Raw genomic sequence first — 12501 nt, forward strand, 5'->3', positions numbered from 1 at the left:
GGGAATCCGTGTCGTCGGGGGGGGGGGGGGGGGGGGGGAGGGGGGGGGGGTATGGAAAGGCCACCGCTTTTGGCTTGGGCTTGGCGTGAAAATTGGTTTCGTAAGCGGTTTTTGAAAGGTAGCCGAAGTGCTCCCTTTTCTGTGGTAGCCGTGGGCCGTGGCAAATGCGTGCTTTGTGAAAGAGCAGGCGGTGCGTGATCGCGCCTCAAGTCGGTCATGCTGCAGTCGAAGGAACGTATGACTGAGCGCGTAATATGCCGCCGCGAAAGTTGTGCTCACGAAAAAAAAAAGAAACCAAACGTACTTCGACGGAGACCAGATACACAAAATACGGGCGTCTGCGGCCGTCCATATCATGCTTTCGCCCACGAGTGTTTAACGACACGGTTTCCTTTTTCTTCAAGTGTGAACCAACTCGCTCAGCAACTGAGTGTTTTAGAACTGTAGTTGACGGTCTGCGTGCCGGTTCGCCACGAAGGCGACGTTCTCATAGGCACACTCAGAAGCATTTCCAAGCTCTTCAAGCAGCGTATTTGAAGTATTAGTAAAATTAATAAAATAGCGGTCTCTAATAAGTTTCCCACAAAATATTCACATTCTTGTTAGCTACCAGCTTGGTCTGAGAAATAGTAGACACAACCGTTCCGGCAAAAATACGCTTTACTTCCCTCTTCCTTAGCTTTAAAACAGCCTGTTTTAGTTTCCACTTATATAATACCATAGCATTGTTGGCGTTTTTGTGGCCCTGTGTTCGAAGATACGGCACTTAAAACGTTTTACTCTAATCCAATAAAGAAACTAAGGCGAGCCATAATATAATGGCAGCCCAAGATTACACAGATGGCCTTGCTGTGAGCCGCATAGACGCTAGCACCAGATTCCTCTGTAGTGTATTTAGTAAGAGACCCTATGGCGGCAACGGCCGCGGCTACATTTTTGGCGGAGGCGGTGGCGGCGGCTTCGGACGTTTTTACACAACGTAAGCAATCAGTGACGTGATGCACGCATAGCTATGACGACATGTAGCGTAATTTGACGCTTCACTCATAAATATGACAACCAAGGTATCAAATGTTGCACACAAAATATATAAAAACCCTTCGCATCTATAATAAAAATTAAGACGGTAGCTGAGGCTGGCAAAGGAAACGCATTTCTGTAGGTCAAAATTGGCATCAACACCGCAATGTGATCGAGTAACGTTGATCCAAAAGCGAGCGAAAGGGTTGTTGTTGAGCTGAAGAACATCACACAATCTTTTTGACCGCACCTATTTATTGCTTTTAATCGCTTTTAGTAACATAGTTGAGCTCTCTGCTTCAATGCAAGCTCTGTTGCATTATCACCTTCCCGGCCGCCGCCGCCGCGTGATCGCAGAAAGAGATGGTCGCGGCCTGCGCTTGTATAACGCATAAGGGCAGCGAAGCGCTACGCTTGATAACCGCGGAGCGTACCGATGTCGCCGAGTCACTCATTCGTCAAGCTCGACTTCAATCGGTGCAGTAATGCATAAAACAGCCACTTTTCTTTGTTATTTTTCTCGAGTTCGATCATGTGACCCAGCAGCTTACTTGGAAGAGTGCGGACAAATACCATGCATTGGGTTCTCCTTGTCATGGAGTGGATTTGACAGCCCTCCTATCTTGCTGCTACGCCAAACAAATATTTTTTTTTTTATTCCCAAACACAAAAGCAAACTACGGCGCGTTATTTGTGTGTTCCGTGATCGCTGACTTGGAAACAGCCAAGACTATTATTTCTTTCGGTAGAAAACATGCTCTAAACCGCGCGTCATGCGAAACTGCGGCTGCTGCAAATTCACGGTACTTTCACGGCGCCGAACGTCGGTGAAATTTTTTGCCTGTTTCATGACGACAGCAGCCGCCATTTTGAAGCTGTTATGTAACATTACTCCACTTTTACGCAGGCTGAAGGTGCCAGCAAGTGACGTGGTCGTTCCAGTCAGCCTTTTTAATTATGTAACACCTTTTCAGCCAATCACAGAAAGGCGGTGTATTACAAGCAGTATTGTGGTTGAATAGCAAAGACAGGCGTGCGCTGTCTTGTCCGCTGCATTTAGTCTAGTTTTTCATTGCCTGTCAAGAATTATGCGCTTTCAGTAAAGAGAAATAAAGCAAACTTTAGAACTGACGCCATTGAAAATCATGAAACGTCAAAATGACGACAGCACACAGACCCGCTGTGTCAACCGAAAGCAGCACGTGACCGGAAATGAAAGCTTATCACAAAACACTTCCGGCAAATTCCCAGTTCCCTGTGAATTTGTGGAGTCGAGAATAGGGTCATAAGGCAGACCTAACAAAGGCGAAGTTAAAGCCAGTCAAGATCCCCCCCCCCCCCCCCCAGCTTCCTTAATCTTAAAGGAGCCATGAAGACAAAATGCAAGTTGGGTTTATTAGAAAGACTGCTTAGTCCCGAAAACAATAATACCAATATCATCGCAATCTTCGAACAAATAACGGAGATATTAAAGAAAACGTGTGAAGCAGTCGCGACCCCCTAGACAATTTCCCGCAACTTTTCTATGACGTCACGGAACCTTTTTTGTGCGATTGGCGGCCCCCTAACTGACCTGTCGCGACGACAGATGACTAGACGTCCGTAATGGGGCCTCTAGTTCCATTTGACCGCATCACTTGAATGCTAACGTGCAGTTAACGCATTGAAAATTATATTTTGTTGTTGAACCATATGACGTCATTCTTGCTCATAAACCGTCACTGTGGCGCAAAATTTGAAAGTTTTTAAATACTTCTTGCTTTTTTTTTTCGTTAAAAAACATATTTCGGGGCTCTAATGGAGCTGAGTGAGATACTGAATCCTAGTTCTTTCAAATTAAACGAAGTTGTATTTTCTCTTCATGGCTCCATTAAGTGCCCGAGTTTTTTTCTGATCCGTGTTGAGGTTACTTGTTGAGGCTGAACATCTCGCACACTAGAATCGGTACACAGGGTGGGCAAAAAGCGACGCCCCAGCCCGTCACTGGATCGCACCTTGACACGTTGGTGCAGAGCCTGGCGCCAGACACGGCGGCCCAGCCTCGGTAGTGGCCCATGACGGTGTCCGACACGAAGCGAGGTTGACGAGGCGGCAGCGCCAAGACCTGATGCCGGGTGCCCAGGACGTACGCGACGGTGCCCGCCAGAATCGCGAGGAAAATGGCCAAGATACCTAGGGTCGCCACGATGGTGACCCGTTGTTTCGGCCGCTCAGGAGGCTGCGGATCGCGGCCTCTGCAAGGTCGCCAGAGATTTCACCTTGACGGCTGCCCTCAATGGCTTTGCAAAAGGCAGTGAGATTCTGTTGACCTGTGTGAACAAGCCCGCCACTTCCCGCGCGCACCCAGCGCTACCTAGCGGTTCACTTCGAACCCTAATTCTCTTGTTTTGAGAAAATGCCGAAAGAGCCCGGCCGTTCGCCCTCCATAGCCAATTGGGTAGAACCCCGAGTATTGGTGTCAATTGCCGGGGTTCGGTCCCCCTCCGAGTTTTTATTTACTGTAATATGCTGCCTTGGCTTGATCCCGCCCATTCTTTCCGTAGATAAGGGTGGTTTGGTATCTTTAAGGTCGGTTCAGAGGCGGAGCGCGGCATAATAACACGTTTAGTAGCGTTCTGCATCGCACCGGAAGTGTGTGGCTTGTACCTATCTCGGAACGGAATATATCGCAGGGGCCACAAACCCCTTCACCCGAAATTCTCGATCGGTAAGGGGGGAGACAACGGGTGGGGCCACCTTACTAGGGTTTAACTCAAAAGCGTCATCCCTCATCCCTGCAGCCGCTGTTCTTTCGCGCTGCGCAAAATGTGCGCTACTGCGAGCAATTTTGACGTTTCACAGTCGTTTCCGATGTTTGTCAGACGTAATCTGCTTATAAATTACTGCAGACTACTTGATAAAAAGCAAGCGATGTCACGCATGAATTGTCATCTCCTTTCAAGGCGCGCGCGCGTTGACATACTGGTCCGTCACTTCGGTGGACGGTACTTTCACGGTAGTGAAAGTACCGTCACTTTCATCCGTCACTTCGGTGGACGGACCACTATGTCATGAGCTATTGCCGTTCTTAAACTGTACCAGAGCATACTTGTGTTTATCATCAAATAACGACTACCGATCATTATTTGTGTGGCGCAAAATACGGGCCTACAAACTGCATATTCAATGGCCGCTCTCACTGAACAATTACTTTGCCAATTCACTCGGGAGAAAAATGAACAAAACAACTGCAGAGTTAAGAGAGCACGACATCACCGCGAAGTTTTTTTAATGTTTACAAACAAACGATTTGCTTTAACATTTTATGTTTTCTTGATTTGTTGTGACGTTTTAGAATTTTCATTTCCTTCAGCTTTCCCTTTCCCTTTTTACCACTTCCCTCCCTTTTTCAAACGAAATCCTCCGTACGGCGCTACCTGCACTAACACAATCTTTGACTCCTTCCTGCATGACCTTTCATCTTATGGAGGCAAAGGAAACATTGCTTGGCACCAACAGCTACGGCTACAGACTATAGTTTCGTGGGCACTTGGAATATCATTAACATATGCCTTGGGCTGTTTAACATGAGCCAGTGTGCACCACGGCGGGTGCACATTGGCACATGTAAAAAAACGTATTCCTTCCTTCCTTCCTTCCACGGCGGGCAGAAGCCCCACCGTAGTTTGTGCAAATCAACATTCCTCTCTCTCTCTCTCTCTCTCTCTCTCTCTCTCTCTCTCTCTCTCTCTCTCTCTCTCTCTCTCTCTCTCTCTCTCTCTCTATCTATCTCTCTCTCTCTCTCTCTCTCTCTCTCTCTCTCTCTCTCTCTCTCTCTCTATCTCTCTGTCTCTCTATCTCTCTCTCTCTCTGGAGGCGGTGATCTTTTCCAGGCCTCCGGGTGCGTGATTGCGGTTGTATAGATGCCGGGACCCCAGACGAGCGGCGACAACAAGCCGTGCCCATAAAGTGCTCCGCAGTTAAAGGGACAGACAACCGATTTTTGTCGAGGATATGTTCTCTATCCCAAATCAAAGGGTACCCCTTAAAACACCTCGACGCGAAATGGTTTTGCTGATAACGCCCCACAACTTTTTAAATCGAAATTTTTAGATCTACGAGCCGTACGTGTCTTCCCAAAAATATTGCTGGAAACCATGACATACAGTAGCACGGCAACATACTTTTATCTGTATGAGAGATCAAACGCCGTGTTTAAAAACTTGTCACCAGATAAAATAAATTGTCAATTGCAGGCTATTTTTCATCTGTTTTTTTAATCGCTAGTTTATTTTGCATGACAGCGTCATCTATTGAAATGGACGATAGGTAGAATGGTGGCTTCATGCTGCGTGAAGGTCGGTACCTCGGTTCTCCCCGGGCGCATCCTTTTTTTTTAAGCTGACGTTGCCGTTTCTGGCAACTGAAAATGAATAATTCGCTAAAAGGAAATGCCCCTAACGGAGGCAGAATTTTCAACGCTCCTTCACTAGGTCTGTTTACTGGCCACTGTCATTGATTCTGGGTATGGAGGTTCAGTTAGCTCCACTGAGACCAACCCAGCGCCGGCGGGCGGCGAGTCTAAGATTTTCAAAATAATGTTTAAAATACGTATACAATTTAAAATTCTACAAATACTTATGTTCAAAAGTTTTCAATGAGTGATCGAATGTTTTAGCAGTTTCAGCAGCTGCAAGGTTTGTAGGTCATGTGACCGGGACACATTGTAGTTTCAAGTTTCTACACTATGAACTGCCAGCCTTCCGATTTCAGAAAGTTTGCTGGCAAATTAAAATTATTTCCGCCAATTTGTTTGTAAACTGCCTGTGGTTATTCGACTATATAAAACGCTGACTTTTATATGAGCTGGAGAACATGTACGCGACAAAAATCGATGGTCTGTCCCTTTAATACATTGTCGAAGAAAGTCGAGAGGAAAGCTGGTGGGGAGCAAAAGATAGAGCACGAGCTGCGCCAAGCACACGAAAAGCAAAACATGAAGTACGTTAGCATTCGAGCTGCAGCGTTTGACACTGGGAACGAAACACGGGCAACGAGACCCAACAACGCTGCTTCTTGTGGCTGTCCCACCCCTGCCTGCTATCCCAGCCGCGGCTGTTTCCTCCTTTGACATCATTCGACCTGCGCAGGCGTGCTCATTCGCTTCACCAAGAACTCCGCCACGCGTGTCGACAAGCATCATCACGTGACTAATTCATTATGTTCTTCGCGTCCCGTATACAAACCCAGAAGGAATTACTTGCATTCATTTCCGTAGAAACAGGCCCATCGTGGCCGGAAACCTAAAAGGCGACCGGGTGCCCACTAGCGCAGTGCCTCAAGCAGCTGAGTAGTAGTTCTCATGCCGGGTACATCTGCACAAATGAATGGCAAGCAGCGTACTTGAGGTAGCCCTCCTGTCCGACGGCTGCGGGTGGCGCGAGATCCCTGGACCGGATGGGCTCATTGGTGCCGCCTGCTGCAGGCTGCGGTGATCCCTGTCCCGGCAACGCCGTTGCCGCGCCGGACGCCGCTACGGTTCCACGTGAACTTCCCGGAGCTGGCGACTTCACCTTCCCTCTTTCCTTCTCAGGCCTCCCTTTTCCACTACGCTTGCCGTGAACCGCCGCCCGAGGAGGCATGTCGAGCACGGTTCCTTTGACGGGCTGCTTCTACGCGTTTTTCTTTCGCTAAGCTCCTGGTTCCGCTGTCGTGCGAAGACTAAACGGTGCGTGTTCTCTCGGCTACGTCGGAGGCAGGAACAGCGCGTGCTTGCTGCTCGTGGAAACGCTGGGCTTCCATAGCTGTCGCATACCCGCAGTGGGATATTATCCCCCTACCAAGCCTCCGAATGAATGTGCCCCGCGATATCAGCAGACCTGAAAACTTCTACAATGAAGTACACCTAGAAAGAAATCGAAGACTTTCTTAAATGAAGCATGAATGCGTATGGCTACATAAACGGACGCACAAATCCAACTTGTCACTTTGAACCTCCCGCCTAGGCTACCAGCCCTCTGTCTAAATGGGCCTTTCCTTCTGATAAAAGAATTCCTCCTCCTAGATGAGGTCACTCGATGACGCATCTTCGTCATGAGACTGTTCTGGAAATAGATTGAGTAAGCGCGTGGAATAAAGCAGTTTGGGTGAAGTGCGCACTAATCCTCTTTGCTGCTCCTGTTGGTTCCCCTGTGCACGGTGGGTGCAATTATCGATCACTGATACTGCCGCGTGTTCTTCGACGCCAAAAGCCGACGATGACGACGACAAAACGGCAGGGCACGTCAGCGTCTTTCTCGAGGCCAGATTTTGCTGCCGTGTGGATACAAGGCCGCCACTTCCTGTAAGCACCCAGCGCCACCTACTGGTTCCCTCCGAACCCTCTTTCTATATTTGCGAACCACTGTAAATAAAACGCGCCAAATTTATGCGCCTGTAGCGGCATCATCACCATCACCACAGAAGCGACCATCATCAACATTGCCTACGCTCCATCATCATCATCATCATCTACCGCGGGTGCTTGCGTGAGCAGTCCTGTTCCAGTGCAGAACTCGTTTATGGTTCGACACTCCGGCTTCCTGGTCATTTCTTCGACCCGCCAGTACAATCATTGCCTACCAGCGACTGTGCGCAAAGACTACGCATGCTCTTTCGGCAACTTCAACCTCAGCCTACACGGACCTTCCCACCGACATACGTTTACATCACGTCGGACCTTCACAATGCCACTCTCGTTTATGTGCGCAACAACGCTGTTCGCAGGCCACTCCAACCTAACTACGCCAGCCCCTTCCCGGTACTACAGCGACACTCGTCAACGTACCTCGCGGACATGAACCACCGCCCTGACACCATTGTCCTTCAGAGGCTGTGGAGTATGCGGCGCCCTCTGGTGGAGCGCCCGCGCAGTGTGTGCGCTTGTGTTGTAACTAGGTTGTAACAAGATGTTGCGGTGGGACGCACATGATGGTAATGCTCCAATCACGTGCGTATGTGTGTGTGGTTGTGCCGTCATCATGTTGAATAAATCATTACTGGTCTGGAGGTCAAGTAACGAGACAGCACTCTTTCTTCTGCGTTGTGTGCGGGCCGGCGCGGCGCGCCTTCGCTCCCGTCGCTGCCGAGGTCACTCGCCGTCGCCCCACGACACATCTTTTGACGACGAGGATGGGATCCTTTTCTTCTGCCACGATAGCAACATCGTCGACGGTTCTGGCAGAATGAAAATTGCGCCCACCTCCCCGCGAGGGGAACCCTGTGTAGATGCGACGCATCGTGGGGTTCACTTGGTGTTTCCGTTGGATTGATTCTGAAATCGCCTGAAACGTGTCGGGAACGCGTATGATTATTGTTTTATGATTATGTTTTATTGGCCAATCTTGGTCAATCTCTCTAAGTGGAATGATTGGGGCTTAGCTGTCGCAACCACTTTTATTCCATCATTGTTGCTGTATGTGAGAGCTTCTTTTCTTTTATTGCAAGTGTTAATCATTGCCCCATCATGCGTTGTATCAGTAGCTTCTTGGCGTAGTTTGAATGAGTCAAGGATATAAGGCGCGTTCGTAGCATATGATTCTGTCTCGGTTTTATGGCGCAGTGGGAAGAGCACCATGTACCTCGCGTTCTGCCCACGGGGTCGTGGGATCGAAACCGGGCGCCGCTAACTATTATTTTTTTATAGTGTAGGGGGAGGGGTGTGAACGAGAGAGGGGCATCGGAGAGGAGAAGGGGTGAGCGGTGGAGAGCGCAGCTCGCGCGGCGAGGAGAATGGGGGAGGGGCGGACGACAACAACGCCGACGCTGCATGAACAAGGCGAGTGAATGAGATGCAGTCGCATCTAAAAAGTGATTGCGTTTGTTTGACCTCGCTGGAGTGTGACTGTCTGGCGTCGCGAGGCCTAGCGTTCTTTTTGTGCTGACGCTCGTCGAACCATCGCCTATGCCTCGCCCTACTTCTTTCTTCTGCTTCTGCTCCTGCGTCTGTCTCCTTTCTGCTTGGCAGCACGGGCTTCTCTGATAACCTGCCGGTTTTCCTCAAATTACCGGGGCCGCCTCCGATTCCGTGGCATAACTGGAGAAAATTGTTTCAGGCCCATCTCGAGGCAGCTGGCGGCAGCGAGTGGAGCGACGGACGGCGCGCTTCGGCGCTCGTTGCGTTTTGGGTAGTGAGGGGCAAAGGAGATATTTTGCCGAGACGGAGCAGGAGGAAGCAAGGAGGGACGCCAGTAACGTGACCGACTCTAGTGAGACCGCATCCTCGGCTTCGGCCGTTTCGAAATTCGACCAACTTGTGGAAGCTAGACCGGCTCTTTGCCGCGTCCACAAACACGCTTGTGGAACGACACGAGTTCACAAGCCGTCGTCAATTACACGGGTAAAAACGGGGAAGGGGGAGGGCCGTATAGATGACAGGGCAGGATATAGATGGGAAAACAAAAAAAATACAGCGTTCAGTTTAAGTGAACAGTTCGATCGACATCACGGTAGTATTTTAAATAATTTCAGTGACACCGATCTCGTCCAGGTATTCAAATCGCGCCACTAGTGCTTTGCGTTGAGCTGAAGATGGGGACCATGGACCGCGCAGTATTTTAGGCTAATTGATCCGGGGCGTAAGTGCTCGATTTCGTGCAACAAGCGTCACCTTGCGAATGTGTAAGTGGGGCAGTCTAACAATAATTGTTCCATGGTTTTGTCGACCCGCAGTTGGCGCAGTAAAGATTCGAGGTTGCGTCAAGTCGAAAAGGTAGGATTTAGAAAGCACTGCGTTAAGGCGTGATCGGTCATGTAAAGTTTCTTGTCGGTGCAGAAGTAGCTCTGTCAGCTTCATCCTCAGCTCGGTGTCTATCCAGTGCCAAAAGCCATAATGATCTGGAAAAGACCAGAGACGGTTCCGTTCTATTAAAACAACGCCCTCGTCATGCCTTGCCTTCGTCATGGCTGAGGCATTATGCTTAGTGAAGAATACCTTCCGCATATTATGTATTTAAAGGCCCCTGTGAGCAGCTTCACCTGCCTTCTCATTCCCTGGAACCCCAAAGTGATCTGGAAGTCGCTGAAATACTTTTGGTGTTCAGTGTCTTTAGCAAGACGGTGAAAATATACATTTCACGGAAGGAATGTTCATGATTGCTGCAGCAGTCGTTGCGCTGTAGGCTTTGGAAAGATGCCGTGGAGTCTGTGAAGGTGGTCCATGAGCCCAGGTGGTTGACGGAGAGAATGTGCCGAATGGCTTTCTTGATGGCGTGAAGCTCGGCTGAGATAGATGGTTTTGTCCGTTCGAGGCGATGAGGGAACGTCTGGCCAACAGATGAAATAAACATCCCAAGGGAACTGCGCTGAAGTGCACAATAGCCGTCTGTGAAAATATGGTTTGTGTCAAAGTACAGCCGGCAAATGTGGCCGAGTGTTAACTGTAACAGGCCACTTTGAGGCTTATTTTTGCTAGGGTCAATTCAGGGGATGCTGCATCCAATGTGTAATGGCCAAAGGGTCCAGGAGGGGGAAATAAGACGGCATTGAATTTGGTGCCCGGGGGGGAATAGAAAGATGTGATGTCTTTAATGCTTCACCAAACCTTATGTTGTGATTTTCTATCATTCCCGTTATTCTACGGGGTTTGGCGTGCATCCGATGCCCCAGATGTATCTCAACAGCTTCCTGGAGCCGAATCACGACCGAGGGAGGACAGCCAGCTTCAGCGACAGTACCCAAGCACGACAACCACTTCGGAAGTCCGAGTCAGATATGGAGGCAATTGTTTCTTGCCACATCTAGCTGAAAGATGCATCGGTGGTGGCCAGGGGAATAAGAATTGCGAAAGAGGACTCGGCGGTGGCGGTGAGCAGCCCCGTAGCGGCACCGAGTAGAGCGGCTTCACCAGAATGAAAACTGGGGTGGATGGGGGATTAGACATGCACTGCTTCGCAGTATTATTGCGGTGAAACCTTAATGCAAGCCTGCACATAATCGACGTGGTAATATGTTCTGGTGCAGCCACATGCAATCCAGGTGTTAGCTAAACTTCGCTATTAAAAGCGAACTTTAGGTGTACCCCGTCAGCGGAGATGCGTAATGTTGGTAAAGAATTTCTCTGCGTTGCTTCGATTGCAAATTACGTTTTCTACAAAGACATTTTTTGAAGCATTTGCCCTGCGGTAAAGTAGTGTGGCTCAGTAGATTAGGCGTTGCAGAGCTGAGCCCAAGAACGCGGATGCGACCACGGGCGCCATTTTCCTCATGGATACGAAAAATAACGCCCGTGGTTCCATGTTTCGGCGCCTGTCGAAGACCCCCGGGGGGTCTAAATTTTCCAGCCTCCCAGCACGGCGCGCCTCACAGCCAAAATGTGCCTTCCGCCGATAAGACCATTCCCTTTGGATACATTTTACACACGTTTTCTTTGGCTATTTTAAACTAAAATTTTGATCTGTCGGTCTCTCTGTCTCTCGATTCGTCCACCCGGCCTACAGCTGGAATAATTCTTGAACAAGAAGTTTATATGGGCAAAACTTTTCCGACCCCCCAAATCTTGAAAGATACTCCATACTTGTCAACATTGAGCACAAAGAAAACGTTCGGCATATTTTAGGCAAAATATCGATGCACCACTGGTATTCGCAGAGTTCTTTTAAATCAAAATAAATTTGCCCTGGACACTTGATAAAAACACGCGTTAAAAACAATTTTTAGCCAAAAATACGACCAGCTCACGCGAGCCTAAACCTCGTGGCAATGCTCCAAGTTCAACATTCAACAGGAACAAAAGGTTCCCGTGTCTAGAGCGAGCAGTGGTACGCGGAAAATTGAATTGATCCCTTTAGCAAACCTACTCCGTGTTTATAGTGACAGGAGAGAAAGGCAGGGGAAGAGCATGAGAGGAGAGCGGGGTAGTGAAGAGAGACATTTACGCGACAGAGGCGGCAGAAGTCTTTCGACAGTTGCAGAGAAGCGAGAGCAGATACGTGCCGAGTGTTTTTTAAAACACGATAGTCTTTCTTGACCTACTACACCGCAGAAATTTTGGTCTCTCTCTCTCTCTCTCTCTCTCTCTCTCTCTCTCTCTCTCTCTCTCTCTCTCTCTCTCTCTCTCTCTCTCTCTCTCTCTCTCTCTCTCTCTCTCTCTCTCTCTCTCTCTCTCTCTCTCTATCTCTCTCTCTCTCTCTCTCTCTCTGTCTGTCTGTGTCTGTCTGTCTGTCTGTCCGTCCGTCCATCCGTCTGTGACTCGATTCAGCCACTCGGCAAAAGTGAAACAGTAGCTGCGCCCAGCCAAATCTAAACGTCTAAGTCCGGTGTCTGTGTTCATACTTGCCAACACTATTAAACAAGAGAAAGACATCACGCAAATGTAAGGCAGAAAATCAATACATAAGTGATACTTGCAGTGTTCCTTTATTAAAAATTCTTGGATGCTTGGTTTTTTGCTATAGAAAATGATATACTACATCAACCACAGAAAACCCTCGCCTGCTGCTGCCAGCGCTACTATAGCTCCCTGCG

This window comes from Haemaphysalis longicornis, unplaced genomic scaffold, assembly GCF_048455015.1.
Source record: "Haemaphysalis longicornis isolate Haplotype H1 unplaced genomic scaffold, Haemaphysalis longicornis Haplotype H1 scaffold_8, whole genome shotgun sequence".
In the NCBI taxonomy this organism is placed as follows: domain Eukaryota; kingdom Metazoa; phylum Arthropoda; class Arachnida; order Ixodida; family Ixodidae; genus Haemaphysalis; species Haemaphysalis longicornis.